Source organism: Ascaphus truei, unplaced genomic scaffold, assembly GCF_040206685.1.
Source record: "Ascaphus truei isolate aAscTru1 unplaced genomic scaffold, aAscTru1.hap1 HAP1_SCAFFOLD_152, whole genome shotgun sequence".
Lineage (NCBI taxonomy): Eukaryota > Metazoa > Chordata > Amphibia > Anura > Ascaphidae > Ascaphus > Ascaphus truei.
In genome coordinates this window covers 300,615-312,843 of record NW_027454407.1, presented here as the reverse complement: position 1 = coordinate 312,843, position 12,229 = coordinate 300,615, and the positions used below count along the sequence as shown (strand labels likewise).

At 61.8% G+C, this 12,229-nt stretch overlaps 1 long non-coding RNA gene across 2 annotated transcripts; it reads right to left on the bottom strand.

The window, feature by feature from the left end:
* Positions 1-5,148: 5,148 nt before the first annotated feature.
* On the bottom strand, positions 5,149-11,370 carry LOC142476230 (uncharacterized). Of its 2 annotated transcripts, none has more exons than XR_012791458.1 (3): positions 11,174-11,370; positions 6,994-7,059; positions 5,149-5,195 (listed from the first exon to the last, which is right to left on the bottom strand). It is a non-coding gene; the product is annotated as an uncharacterized LOC142476230 (long non-coding RNA). The 2 variants fall into 2 exon arrangements; XR_012791459.1 differs by lacking the exon at positions 11,174-11,370 and adding an exon at positions 10,718-10,867.
* Between the last annotated feature and the right edge of the window lie 859 nt (positions 11,371-12,229).

The following is a 12,229-nucleotide window of genomic DNA, read 5'->3' as shown; positions in this document are numbered from 1 at the left end:
GTGCCTCTATCCCCCCCTCACTGTGCCTCTCTCCTCCCTTCCCTCACTGTGCCTCTCTCCTCCCTCCCCTCACTGTGCCTCTCACCCCCCTCCCCTCACTGTGCCTCTCCCTGTCCCCTCACTGTGCTCTCCCCCCTCACTGTGCCTCTCTCCTACCTCCCCTCACTGTGCCTCTCCTCCTTCCCTCACTGTGCCTCTCTCTCCTCCTTCCCTCAATGTGCCTCTCTCCTCCCTTCCCTCACTGAGCCTCTCTCTCCTCCATCCCCCACTGTGCCTCTCTCCCCCCTCCCCTCACTGTGCCTCTCCACCCTTTCCTCACTCTTCCCTCCTTTCTCTGTGCCTCTCTCCCCCTCACTGTGCCTCTCTCCCCTCTACCCTCACTGTGCCTCGCTCCCCTCAATATGCCTCGCTTCCCTCTCCCTGTGCCTCTCCCCTCCCCGTGCCTCTCCCACTCCCCTCCCCGTGCCTCTCCCCCTCCCCTCACTGTGCCTCTTTCCCCTCCCCTCCCCTCACTGTGCCTCTCTCCCCCTCCTCATTGTGCATTCCTCCCCCCTCCCCTCACTGTGCCTCTCTCTCCCCATTCCCTCACTGTGCCTCTCCCCCCTTTCCTCACTCTCCCCCTCCCCTCACTGTGCCTCTCCCCCCTCCCCTCACTTTGCCTCTCTCCCCTCCCCTCACTGTGCCTCTCTCCCCTCCCCTCACTGTGCCTCTCTCCCCTTCCCCTCACTGTGCCTCTCCCTCCTCCCCTCACTGTGCCTCTCCCCCCTCCCCTCACTGTGCCTCTCTCCCCTCACTGTGCCTCTCCCCCCTCCCCTCACTGTGCTTCTCTCCCTTCTCCTCACTGTGCCTCTCCCCCCTCCCTCACTGTGCCTCTCCCCCCCTCACGGTGCCTCTGTACCCCCCTCCCCTCACTGTGCCTCGCTCCCCCCTCCCGTCACTGTGCCTCTCTCCCCTCCTCCCCTCACTGTGCCTCTGTACCCCCCTCCCTTCACTGTGCCTAACTCCCCCCTCCCCTCACTGTGCCTCTCCCCCACTCCCCTCACTGTGCCTCTCTCCCCCCTCCTCTCACTGTGCCTCTCTCCCCCCTCCCCTCACTGTGCCTCTCTCCCCCCTCCCCTCACTGTGCCTCTCTCCCCCCTCCCCTCACTGTGCCTCTCTCCCCTCCTTCCCCTCACTGTGCCTCTCTCCCCCACTCCCCTCACTGTGCCTCTCTCCCCCACTCCCCCTCACTGTGCCTCTCTCCCCTCCCCTCACTGTGCCTCTCTCCCCTCCCCTCACTGTGCCCCTCTCCCCTCACTTTGCCTCTCTCCCCCCTCCCCTCACTTTGCCTCTCTCCCCCCTCCCCTCACTGTGCCTCTCTCCCCCCCCCCTCACTGTGCCTCCTCCCTCCTCCCCTCACTGTGCCTCTCTCCCCTCTCCCCTCACTGTGCCTCTCTCCCCCACTCCCCTCACTGTGCCTCTCTCCCCCCTCCCCTCGCTGTGCCTCTCTCCCCCCCTCCCCTCACTGTGCCTCTCTCCCCCCCTCCCCTCACTGTGCCTCTCTCCCCCTCCCCTCACTGTGTCTCTCTCCCCTCACTGTGCCTCTCCCCCCCCTCACTGTGCCTCTCTCCCCTCACTGTGCCTCTCCCCCTCCCCTCACTGTGCCTCTCTCCCCCCCCTCCCCTCACTGTACCTCTCTCCCCTCCTCCCCTCACTGTGCCTCTGTACCCCCCTCCCCTCACTGTGCCTCGCTCCCCCCTCCCCTCACTGTGCCTCTCTCCCCCACTCCCCTCACTGTGCCTCTCTCCCCCCTCCCCTCACTGTGCCTCTCTCCCCCCTCCCCTCACTGTGCCTCTCTCCCCCCTCCACTCACTGTGCCTCTCTCCCCTCCTTCCCCTCACTGTGCCTCTCTCCCCTCCTTCCCCTCACTGTGCCTCTCTCCCCTCCTTCCCCTCACTGTGCCTCTCTCCCCCACTCCCCTCACTGTGCCTCTCTCCCCTCCCCTCACTGTGCCCCTCTCCCCTCACTTTGCCTCTCTCCCCCCTCCCCTCACTGTGCCTCTCTCCCCCCCCCTCACTGTGCCTCCTCCCCCTTCCCCTCACTGTGCCTCTCTCCCCTCACTGTGCCTCTCTCCCCCACTCCCCTCACTGTGCCTCTCTCCCCTCCCCTCACTGTGCCTCTCTCCCCCACTGTGCCTCTCTCCCCCCTCCCCTCACTGTGCCTCTCTCCCCCCCTCCCCTCACTGTGCCTCTCTCCCCCCCTCCCCTCACTGTGCCTCTCTCCCCCTCCCCTCACTGTGTCTCTCTCCCCTCTCCCCTCACTGTGCCTCTCCCCCCCCTCACTGTGCCTCTCTCCCCCCTCCCCTCACTGTGCCCCTCTCCCCTCACTGTGCCTCTCCCCCTCCCCTCACCTCACTGTGCCTCTCTCCCCTTCCCCTCACTGTGCCTCTCTCCCTTCCCCTCACTGTGCCTCTCCCCCCTCCCCTCATTGTGCCTCTCCCCCCTCCCCTCATTGTGCCTCTCCCCCCTCCCCTCACTGTGCCTCTCTCCCCTCACTGTGCCTCTCCCCCCCTCCCCTCACTGTGTTTCTCTCCCTTCTCCTCACTGTGCCTCTCTCCCCTCCCCTCACTGTGCCTCTCTGCGGCCCTCCCCTCACTGTGCCTCTCTCCCCCTCCCCTCACTGTGCCTCTCTCCCCCCCCCTCACTGTGCCTCTCTCCCCCCCCCTCACTGTGCCTCTCCCCCCCCTCACTGTGCCTCTCTCCCCCCTTCCCTCACTGTGCCTCTATCCCCTCCTCCCCTCACTGTGCCTCTATCCCCTCCTCCCCTCACTGTGCCTCTCTCCCCCTTCCCTACATACAGTTGCTTGCTTGCTGGATAGCGCAGTTGTGGGGATAATAATGCCGCGGCCGTGGGTTTGATCCCCACACCGGCCATTCTGCAGCTTTCTTTGCATTTGTTCTGTGTTTTATAAAAGGTTATGAGGATGTAAAAGTTTAAATTGATAAACATACCATGAATCGCTCCCTAGGGTCGTCTCAATCAGCGCTGCTCCCTTCCCCCGTTACCACACGAGAACGCTGGGAAATTAAGGGATCTATCTCAGTATAGTGAAATATTAGGAACATTTTGTATGGAGCAGAATAATTAGCACAATTTTTCAAATATTTAATCTACATTCTTAGGCCGCGCATATAGTACTGGCGACGTCGGCCGAAAACAGAAGCATTGCCGCCGCGTGCGCTTATATTGCGCGCTACGGCGACAAAGCGACGTCGCCGTTGCGGAAACTGGTAGCCGGCAAAATTAGATTTTTCAAGGGTCGTCACGTCACTTGAACAAATGAAATTGCCGGAATCCCGCACTGCCGCCGCCCGGCGAAACATAACTTTTGCCGGTGGCGACGGCGTCGTCACCCATCGTGTCGCCATCGACGGCACTATAGGCACAGCCTCTGTCCTCCCTTCCCTCACTGAGCCTCTCTCTCCTCCATCCCTCACTGTGCCTCTCCGCCCTCCCCTCACTGTGCCTCTCCCCCCTTTCCTCACTCTTCCCTCCTTTCACTGTGTCTCTCTCCCCCTCACTGTGCCTCGCTCCCCTCAATATGCCTCGCTCCCCTCTCCCTGTGCCTCTCCCCTCCCCGTGCCTCTCCCCCTCCCCCTCCCCTCACTGTGCCTCTTTCCCCTTCCCTCCCCTCACTGTGCCTCTCTCCCCCTCCTCATTGTGCATTCCTCCACCCTCCCCTCACTGTGCCTCTCTCTCCCCATTCCCTCACTGTGCCTCTCCCCCCTTTCCTCACTCTCCCCCTCCCCTCACTGTGCCTCTCTCCCTCCCCTCACTGTGCCTCTCTCCCCTCCCCTACCCTCACTGTGCCTCTCTCCCATTCCCCTCACTGTGCCTCTCCCCCCTCCCCTCACTGTGCTTCTCTCCCTTCTCCTCACTGTGCCTCTCCCACCTCCCTCACTGTGCCTCTCTCCGCCCCTCCCCTCACTGTGCCTCTCTCCCCCCCCCTCACTGTGCCTCTCTCACCCCCTCCCCTCACTGTGCCTCTCTCCCCTCCTCCCCTCACTGTGCCTCTCTCCCCCCCCCTCCCCTCACTGTGCCTCGCTCCCCCCTCCCCTCACTGTGCCTCTCTCCCCCACTCCCCTCACTGTGCCTCTCTCCCCCACTCCCCTCACTGTGCCTCTCTCCCCCCTCCCCTCACTGTGCCTCTCTCCCCCTCCCCTCACTGTGCCTCTCTCCCCCTCCCCTCACTGTGCCTCTCTCCCCTCCTGCCCCTCACTGTGCCTCTCTCCCCCACTCCCCTCACTGTGCCTCTCTCCCCCACTCCCCTCACTGTGCCTCTCTCCCCCACTCCCCTCACTGTGCCCCTCTCCCCTCACTTTGCCTCTCTCCCCCCCCCTCACTGTGCCTCTCTCCCCCTCCCCTCACTGTGCCTCTCTCCCCCACTCCCCTCACTGTGCCTCTCTCCCCTCCCCTCACTGTGCCTCTTTCTTTTTCCCCCCACTCCCCTCACTGTGCCTCTCTCCCCTCCCCTCACTGTGCCTCTCTCCTCCACTCCCCTCACTGTGCCTCTCTCCCCCCCCCTCACTGTGCCTCTCTCCCCCCTCCCCTCACTGTGCCTCTCTCCCCTCACTGTGCCTCTCCCCCTCCCCTTCCCCTCACTGTGCCTCTCTCCCTTCCCCTCACTGTGCCTCTCCCCCTCCCCTCACTGTGCCTCTCCCCCCTCCCCTCACTGTGCCTCTCCCCCCTCCCCTCACTGTGCTTCTCTCCCTCACTGTGCCTCTCCCCCCTCACTGTGCTTCTCTCCCTTCTCCTCACTGTGCCTCTCTCCCCTCTCCCCTCACTGTGCCTCTCTCCGGCCCTCCCCTCACTGTGCCTCTCTCCCCCCCTCACTGTGCCTCTCCCGCCCCTCACTGTGTCTCTCTCCCCCCCTCCCCTCACTGTGCCTACATCCCCTCCTCCCCTCACTGTGCCTCTCTCCCCCTTCCCTACATACAGTTGCTTGCTTGCTGGATAGCGCAGTTGTGGGGATAATAATGCCGCGGCCGTGGGTTTGATCCCCATACCGGCCATTCTGCAGCTTTCTTTGCATTTGTTCTGTGTTTTATAAAAGGTTATGAGGATGTAAAAGTTTAAATTGATAAACATACCATGAATCGCTCCCTAGGGTCGTCTCAATCAGCGCTGCTCCCTTCCCCCGTTACCACACGAGAACGCTGGGAAATTAAGGGATCTATCTCAGTATAGTGAAATATTAGGAACATTTTGTATAGAGCAGAATCATTAGCACAATTTTTCAAATATTTAATCTACATTCTTAGGCCGCGCATATAGTACTGGCGACGTCGCCCGAAAACAGAAGCATTGCCGCCGCGTGCGCTTATAGTGCGCGCTACGGCGACAAAGCGACGTCGCCGGTTCGGAAACTGGTAGCCGGCAAAATTAGATTTTTCAAGGGCCGTCACGTCACTTGAACAAATCAAATTGCCGGAATCCCGCACTGCCGCCGCCCGGCGAAACATAACTTTTGCCGGTGGCGACGGCGTCGTCACCCGTCGTGTCGCCATCGACGGCACTATAGGCACAGCCTTAATTTTTTTCTCTCCCTTACTGTGCCTCTCTCTCCCCCTCACTGTGCCTCTCTCCCCATCACTGTGCCTCTCTCTCCCCATCACTGTGCCTCTCTCTCCACATCACTGTGCCTCTCTCTCCCCATCACTGTGCCTAACTCTCCCCATCACTGTGCCTCTACCGCTCCCCTCACTGTGCCTCTCCCCCCTGCCCTCACTGTGCCTCTCCCCCCTGCCCTCACTGTGCCTCTCCCCCGTCCCCTCGCTGTGCCTCTCCCATGTCCCTCTCCTCACTGTGCCTCTTTTTCCCCCTCCCCTCACTGCGCACCTCTTCCCCTCCCCCCACTGCGCCTCTCTCCCCCTCCTCCCACTGCGCCTCTCTCCCCCTCCCCTCACTGCCTCTATACCCCTTCCCCCAGTCCCCTCACTGTGCCTCTCCCCCCTCCCCTCGCTGCGCCTCTCTCCCCCCTCCCCTCGCTGCGCCTCTCTCCCCCCTCCCCTCACTGTGCCTCTATCCCCCCCTCACTGTGCCTCTCTCCTCCCTCCCCTCACTGTGCCTCTCACCCCCTCCCCTCACTGTGCCTCTCCCTGTCCCCTCACTGTGCCTCTCTCCCCTCTCCCCTCACTGTGCCTCTCTCCCCCACTCCCCTCACTGTGCCTCTCTCCCCTCCCCTCACTGTGCCTCTCTCCCCCACTCCCCTCACTGTGCCTTTCTCCCCCCTCCCCTCACTGTGCCTCTCTCCCCCTCCCCTCACTGTGCCTCTCTCCCCCTCCCCTCACTGTGTCTCTCACCCCTCTCCCCTCACTGTGCCTCTCCCCCCCCCCTCACTGTGCCTCTCTCCCCCCTCCCCTCACTGTGCCTCTCTCCCCTCACTGTGCCTCTCCCCCTCCCCTTCCCCTCACTGTGCCTCTCTCCCTTCCCCTCACTGTGCCTCTCCCCCTCCCCTCACTGTGCCTCTCCCCCCTCCCCTCACTGTGCCTCTCCCCCCTCCCCTCACTGTGCTTCTCTCCCCTCACTGTGCCTCTCCCCCCTCACTGTGCTTCTCTCCCTTCTCCTCACTGTGCCTCTCTCCCCTCTCCCCTCACTGTGCCTCTCTCCGGCCCTCCCCTCACTGTGCCTCTCTCCCCCCCTCACTGTGCCTCTCTCCGGCCCTCCCCTCACTGTGCCTCTCTCCCCCCCTCACTGTGCCTCTCTCCCCCCCCTCACTGTGCCTCTCTCCCCCCCCTCCCCTCACTGTGCCTCTATCCCCTCCTCCCCTCACTGTGCCTCTCTCCCCCTTCCCTACATACAGTTGCTTGCTTGCTGGATAGCGCAGTTGTGGGGATAATAATGCCGCGGCCGTGGGTTTGATCCCCACACCGGCCATTCTGCAGCTTTCTTTGCATTTGTTCTGTGTTTTATAAAAGGTTATGAGGATGTAAAAGTTTAAATTGATAAACATACCATGAATCGCTCCCTAGGGTCGTCTCAATCAGCGCTGCTCCCTTCCCCCGTTACCACACGAGAACGCTGGGAAATTAAGGGATCTATCTCAGTATAGTGAAATATTAGGAACATTTTGTATAGAGCAGAATAATTAGCACAATTTTTCAAATATTTAATCTACATTCTTAGGCCGCGCATATAGTACTGGCGACGTCGCCCGAAAACAGAAACATTGCCGCCGCGTGCGCTTATAGTGCGCGCTACGGCGACAAAGCGACGTCGCCGGTTCAGAAACTGGTAGCCGGCAAAATTAGATTTTTCAAGGGCCGTCACGTCACTTGAACAAATCAAATTGCCGGAATCCCGCACTGCCGCCGCCCGGCGAAACATAACTTTTGCCGGTGGCGACGGCGTCGTCACCCGTCGTGTCGCCATCGACGGCACTATAGGCACAGCCTTAATTTTTTTCTCTCCCTTACTGTGCCTCTCTCTCCCCCTCACTGTGCCTCTCTCCCCATCACTGTGCCTCTCTCTCCCCATCACTGTGCCTCTCTCTCCCCATCACTGTGCCTCTCTCTCCCCATTCACTGTGCCTCTCTCTCCCCATCACTGTGCCTCTCTCTCCCCATCACTGTGCCTAACTCTCCCCATCACTGTGCCTCTACCGCTCCCCTCACTGTGCCTCTCCCCCCTGCCCTCACTGTGCCTCTCCCCCGTCCCCTCGCTGTGCCTCTCCCATGTCCCCTCTCCTCCCTCCCCTCACTGTGCCTCTTTTTCCTCCTCCCCTCACTGCGCACCACTTCCCCTCCCCCCACTGCGCCTCTCACCCCCTCCTCCCACAGCACCTCTCTCCCCCTCCCCTCACTGCCTCTATACCCACTTCCCCCAGTCCCCTCACTGTGCCTCTCCCCCCTCCCCTCGCTGCGCCTCTCTCCCCCCTCCCCTCACTGTGCCTCTATCCCCCCCTCACTGTGCCTCTCTCCTCCCTTCCCTCACTGTGCCTCTCTCCTCCCTCCCCTCACTGTGCCTCTCTCCTCCCTCCCCTCACTGTGCCTCTCACCCCCCCTCCCCTCACTGTGCCTCTCCCTGTCCCCTCACTGTGCCTCTCCCTGTCCCCTCACTGTGCTTCCCCCCCTCACTGTGCCTCTCTCCTCCCTCCCCTCACTGTGCCTCTCTCCCCCTCCCCTCACTGTGCCTCTCCCCCCCTTTCCTCACTCTCCCCTCCTTTCACTGTGCCTCTCTCCCCCTCACTGTGCCTCTCTCCCCTCTCCCCTCACTGTGACTCGCTCCCCTCAATATGCCTCGCTCCCCTCTCGCTGTGCCTCTCCCTTCCCCGTGGCTCTCCCCCTCCCCTCACTGTGCCCCTCTATCCCCCCCTCACTGTGCCTCTATCCCCCCCTCACTGTGCCTCTATCCCCCCCTCACTGTGCCTCTCTCCTCCCTTGCCTCACTGTGCCTCTCTCCTCCCTCCCCTCACTGTGCCTCTCACCCCCCTCCCCTCACTGTGCCTCTCCCTGTCCCCTCACTGTGCCTCTCTCCTCCCTCCCATCACTGTTCCTCTCCTCCTTCCCTCACTGTGCCTCGCTCTCCTCCTTCCCTCAATGTGCCTCTCTCCCCCCCTCCCCTCACTGTGCCTCTCTCCTCCCTTCCCTCACTGAGCCTCTCTCTCCTCCATCCCTCACTGTGCCTCTCTCCCCCTCCCCTCACTGTGCCTCTCTCCCCTCACTGTGCCTCTCTCCCCTCACTGTGCCTCTCTCCCCCCCTCCCCTCACTGTGCTTCTCTCCCTTCTCCTCACTGTGCCTCTCTCCCCTCCCCTCACTGTGCCTCTCTCCCCCCCCTCACTGTGCCTCTCTCCCACCCTCCCCTCACTGTGCCTCTCTCCCCCCCTCCCCTCACTGTGCCTCTCTCCCCCCTCCCCTCACTGTGCCTCTCTCCCCCCTCCCCTCACTGTGCCTCTATCCCCTCCTCCCCTCACTGTGCCTCTATCCCCTCCTCCCCTCACTGTGCCTCTCTCCCCCTTCCCTACATACAGTTGCTTGCTTGCTGGATAGCGCAGTTGTGGGGATAATAATGCCGCGGCCGTGGGTTTGATCCCCACACCGGCCATTCTGCAGCTTTCTTTGCATTTGTTCTGTGTTTTATAAAAGGTTATGAGGATGTAAAAGTTTAAATTGATAAACATACCATGAATCGCTCCCTAGGGTCGTCTCAATCAGCGCTGCTCCCTTCCCCCGTTTACCACACGAGAACGCTGGGAAATTAAGGGATCTATCTCAGTATAGTGAAATATTAGGAACATTTTGTATGGAGCAGAATAATTAGCACAATTTTTCAAATATTTAATAAACTGACTGGGAGGGAGGGAGGGAGAGAGGTGACTGGGAGGGAGAGGTGACTGGGAGGGAGAGGTGACTGAGAGGGAGGGAGGGACAGGTGACTGGGAGGGAGGGAGAGAGGTGACTGGATGGAGGGAGGGAGGGAGAGAGGTGACTGGGAGGGAGGGAGAGAGGTGACTGGGAAGGAGAGATAGAGGTGACTGGGAGGGAGGGAGAGATAGAGGTGACTGGGAGGGAGGGAGAGATAGAGGTGACTGGGAGGGAGAGAGGTGACTGGGAGGGAGAGAGGTGACTGGGAGGGAGGGAGGTGACTGGGAGGAAGGGAGGTGACTGGGAGGGAGAGAGGTGACTGGGAGGGAGAGAGGTGACTGGGAGGGAGGGAGAGAGGTAGGGAGAGAGGTGACTGGGAGGGAGGAAGAGATAGAGGTGACTGGGAGGGAGGGAGGTGAAAGGGAGGGAGGCAGGTAGGGAGGTGACAGGGAGGGGGGAGGTGACAGGGAGGGAGGGAGAGAGGTGACAGGGGGGGAGGGAGAGAGGGAGAGAGGCGACAGGGAGGGAGAGATAGAAGTGACTGGGAGGGAGGGAGAGATAGAGGTGACAGGGAGGGAGGGAGAGATAGAGGTGACAGGGAGGGAGGGAGAGAGGTGACTGGGAGGGAGGGAGAGAGGTGACTGGGAGGGAGGGAGAGAGGTGACTGGGAGGGAGGGAGAGATAGAGGTGACAGGGAGGGAGGTGAAAGGGGGGGAGGCAGGTAGGGAGGTGACAGGGAGGGGGGAGGGAGGGAGCTTACGGAGGGAGGGGGTGCGAGAGGTGACAGGGAGGGAGGGAGAGAGGTGACAGGGAGGGAGATGACAGGGAGGGAGGTGACAGGGAGGGAGGGAGAGGTGACAGGGAGGGAGAGAGAGAGAGAGGGAGAGAGAGGGAGGCGACAGGGAGAGAGGTGACAGGGAGGGAGGGGGAGGTGACAGGGAGGGAGGGGGAGGTGACAGGGAGGGAGAGGGGTGAAAGGGAGAGAGGTGACAGGGAGAGAGGGAGGGAGGTGACAGGGAGGGAGGTGACAGGGAGGGAGGGAGGGAGAGAGAGGAGAAGTGACAGGGAGGTGGAGAGAGAGGGAGAGGTGACAGGTATGGAGAGGATGACAGGGAGGGGGAGAGAGAGAGACACACACACACACACACCCAGACAGAGACACACCCAGACAGAGACACACACCCAGAAAATTATATAAATAATTTATTGACATTAATTAAAATTAAATAAAAAATGAAGACATTAATTGGACATTCCTCATTGTCATTCCTGACCTTGGGGCTTGTTTATATAATATAAAAATGTGCTAAATAAATAGCAGGGGAAAGCAGAAATATGGTTGTGCATTATTATAAATATATATGTTGCTACTTACACTTACAGTACTTATTGTACAGACTGTGTCACACGTGCAGCGGCAGCTTTGCCTCTGAGCCGCTCCAGACTGTCTGACACACCTTCTCCTGTTCTCCTCGTGGCAGTCACTGTCACAGGTCAGTGATATCACTGCCATCCCATGGATCACTGCGGCCCCTCCCACCCGGCATCTGTCCAATCCCCTGCCGTCTTGCTGAGCTGCTCCTATCTTCCTCAAATGGCCACCAATCTCCTGCACCGTTACTCCCTGGTAGTGTAGTGTGGTGTGCTCTGCTCATACTCTGCCCCCCGGCTCTCGGCATTCTCACCCAATCCCGTGCATTTTAGCATTCTACTATGAAGGAGTATGCCGGGGCGGGGCTTTGTAGAATTCCGGCCGGCACGCAGGGGATTGGTTGAAGGATGTCTAAAGCCCAACCCCCCCGCATTCTATTCTACAAGTGAAAAAACTCACCAGCTGAGTCCCGCACCCTCCTCGCGCAGCTCCGCCGCCGCAGACTAGCGCACCGCCGCCCGCTCCACATCACATCTAAGTACCGGGACAAAGGCCAAAACCCGGGACATTTCCGGGACAGGCAGGCTACCGGGACAGTAATATACTAGCTTGTATACCCAGCGTTGCCCGGGCGTGGAAGGGCAGGGGGTATGGAGTGGAAGGGCGGGGGGGCGGGGGGGGGGCGTGGAAGGGCGGAGGGTGGGGAGGGGCGTGGAGGGGGGGGAGGGGCGTGGAAGGATGGGGAGGGCAAAGGGCGGGGGGGCAAAGGGCAGGGGAGGGGCTGGGGGGTCAAAGGGCAGGGAGGGGCGGGGGGGCAAGGGGCAGGGGGGGACAAAGGGCAGGGAGGGGCGGGGACAAAGGGCAGGGAGGGGCGGGGACAAAGGGCAGGGAATGGCGGGGGGGGACAAAGGGCAGGGAGGGGCGGGGGGGCGGACAAAGGGCAGGGAGGGGTGGGTGGGGGGGGGCAGGGGGGATGGAGGGCAGGGGGCAAAGGGAAGGGGGGAGGGAAGACAGGGGGCAAAGGGCATTGGGAGGGAGGGCAGGGGGCAAAGGGCATTGGGAGGGAGGGCAGGGGGCAAAGGGCATTGGGAGGGAGGGCAGAGGGCATGGGCAGGGGGCAAAGGGCATTGGGAGGGAGGGCAGTGGGCAAAGGTCATTGGGAGGGAGGTCAGGGGGCAAAGGGAAGGGGGAGGGAGGGCAGGGGGGGCAAAGGGAAGGGGGAGGGAGGGCAGGGGGGGCAAAGGGAAGGGGGAGGGAGGGCAGGGGGGGGGCAAAGGGAAAGGGGGAGGGAGGGCAGGGGGGGGCAAAGGGCAGGGTGAGTCAGGGACGCGTTAAATAACCCATTCCCCTGCGTGTACTCACCTCCTCCACCTCCCGCTCCTCCGCGGCGAGGCTGAGACGCTCCGGTGAGGAGGTGCTGCGCCTCCCGCGGGGAGAGGTGGAGAGAGCCGGAGGAGAGGCGGAGACAGCCGGAGGTGCGCCCACGGGGACGGGTAGCGGCCTGTGTGAGGGGAG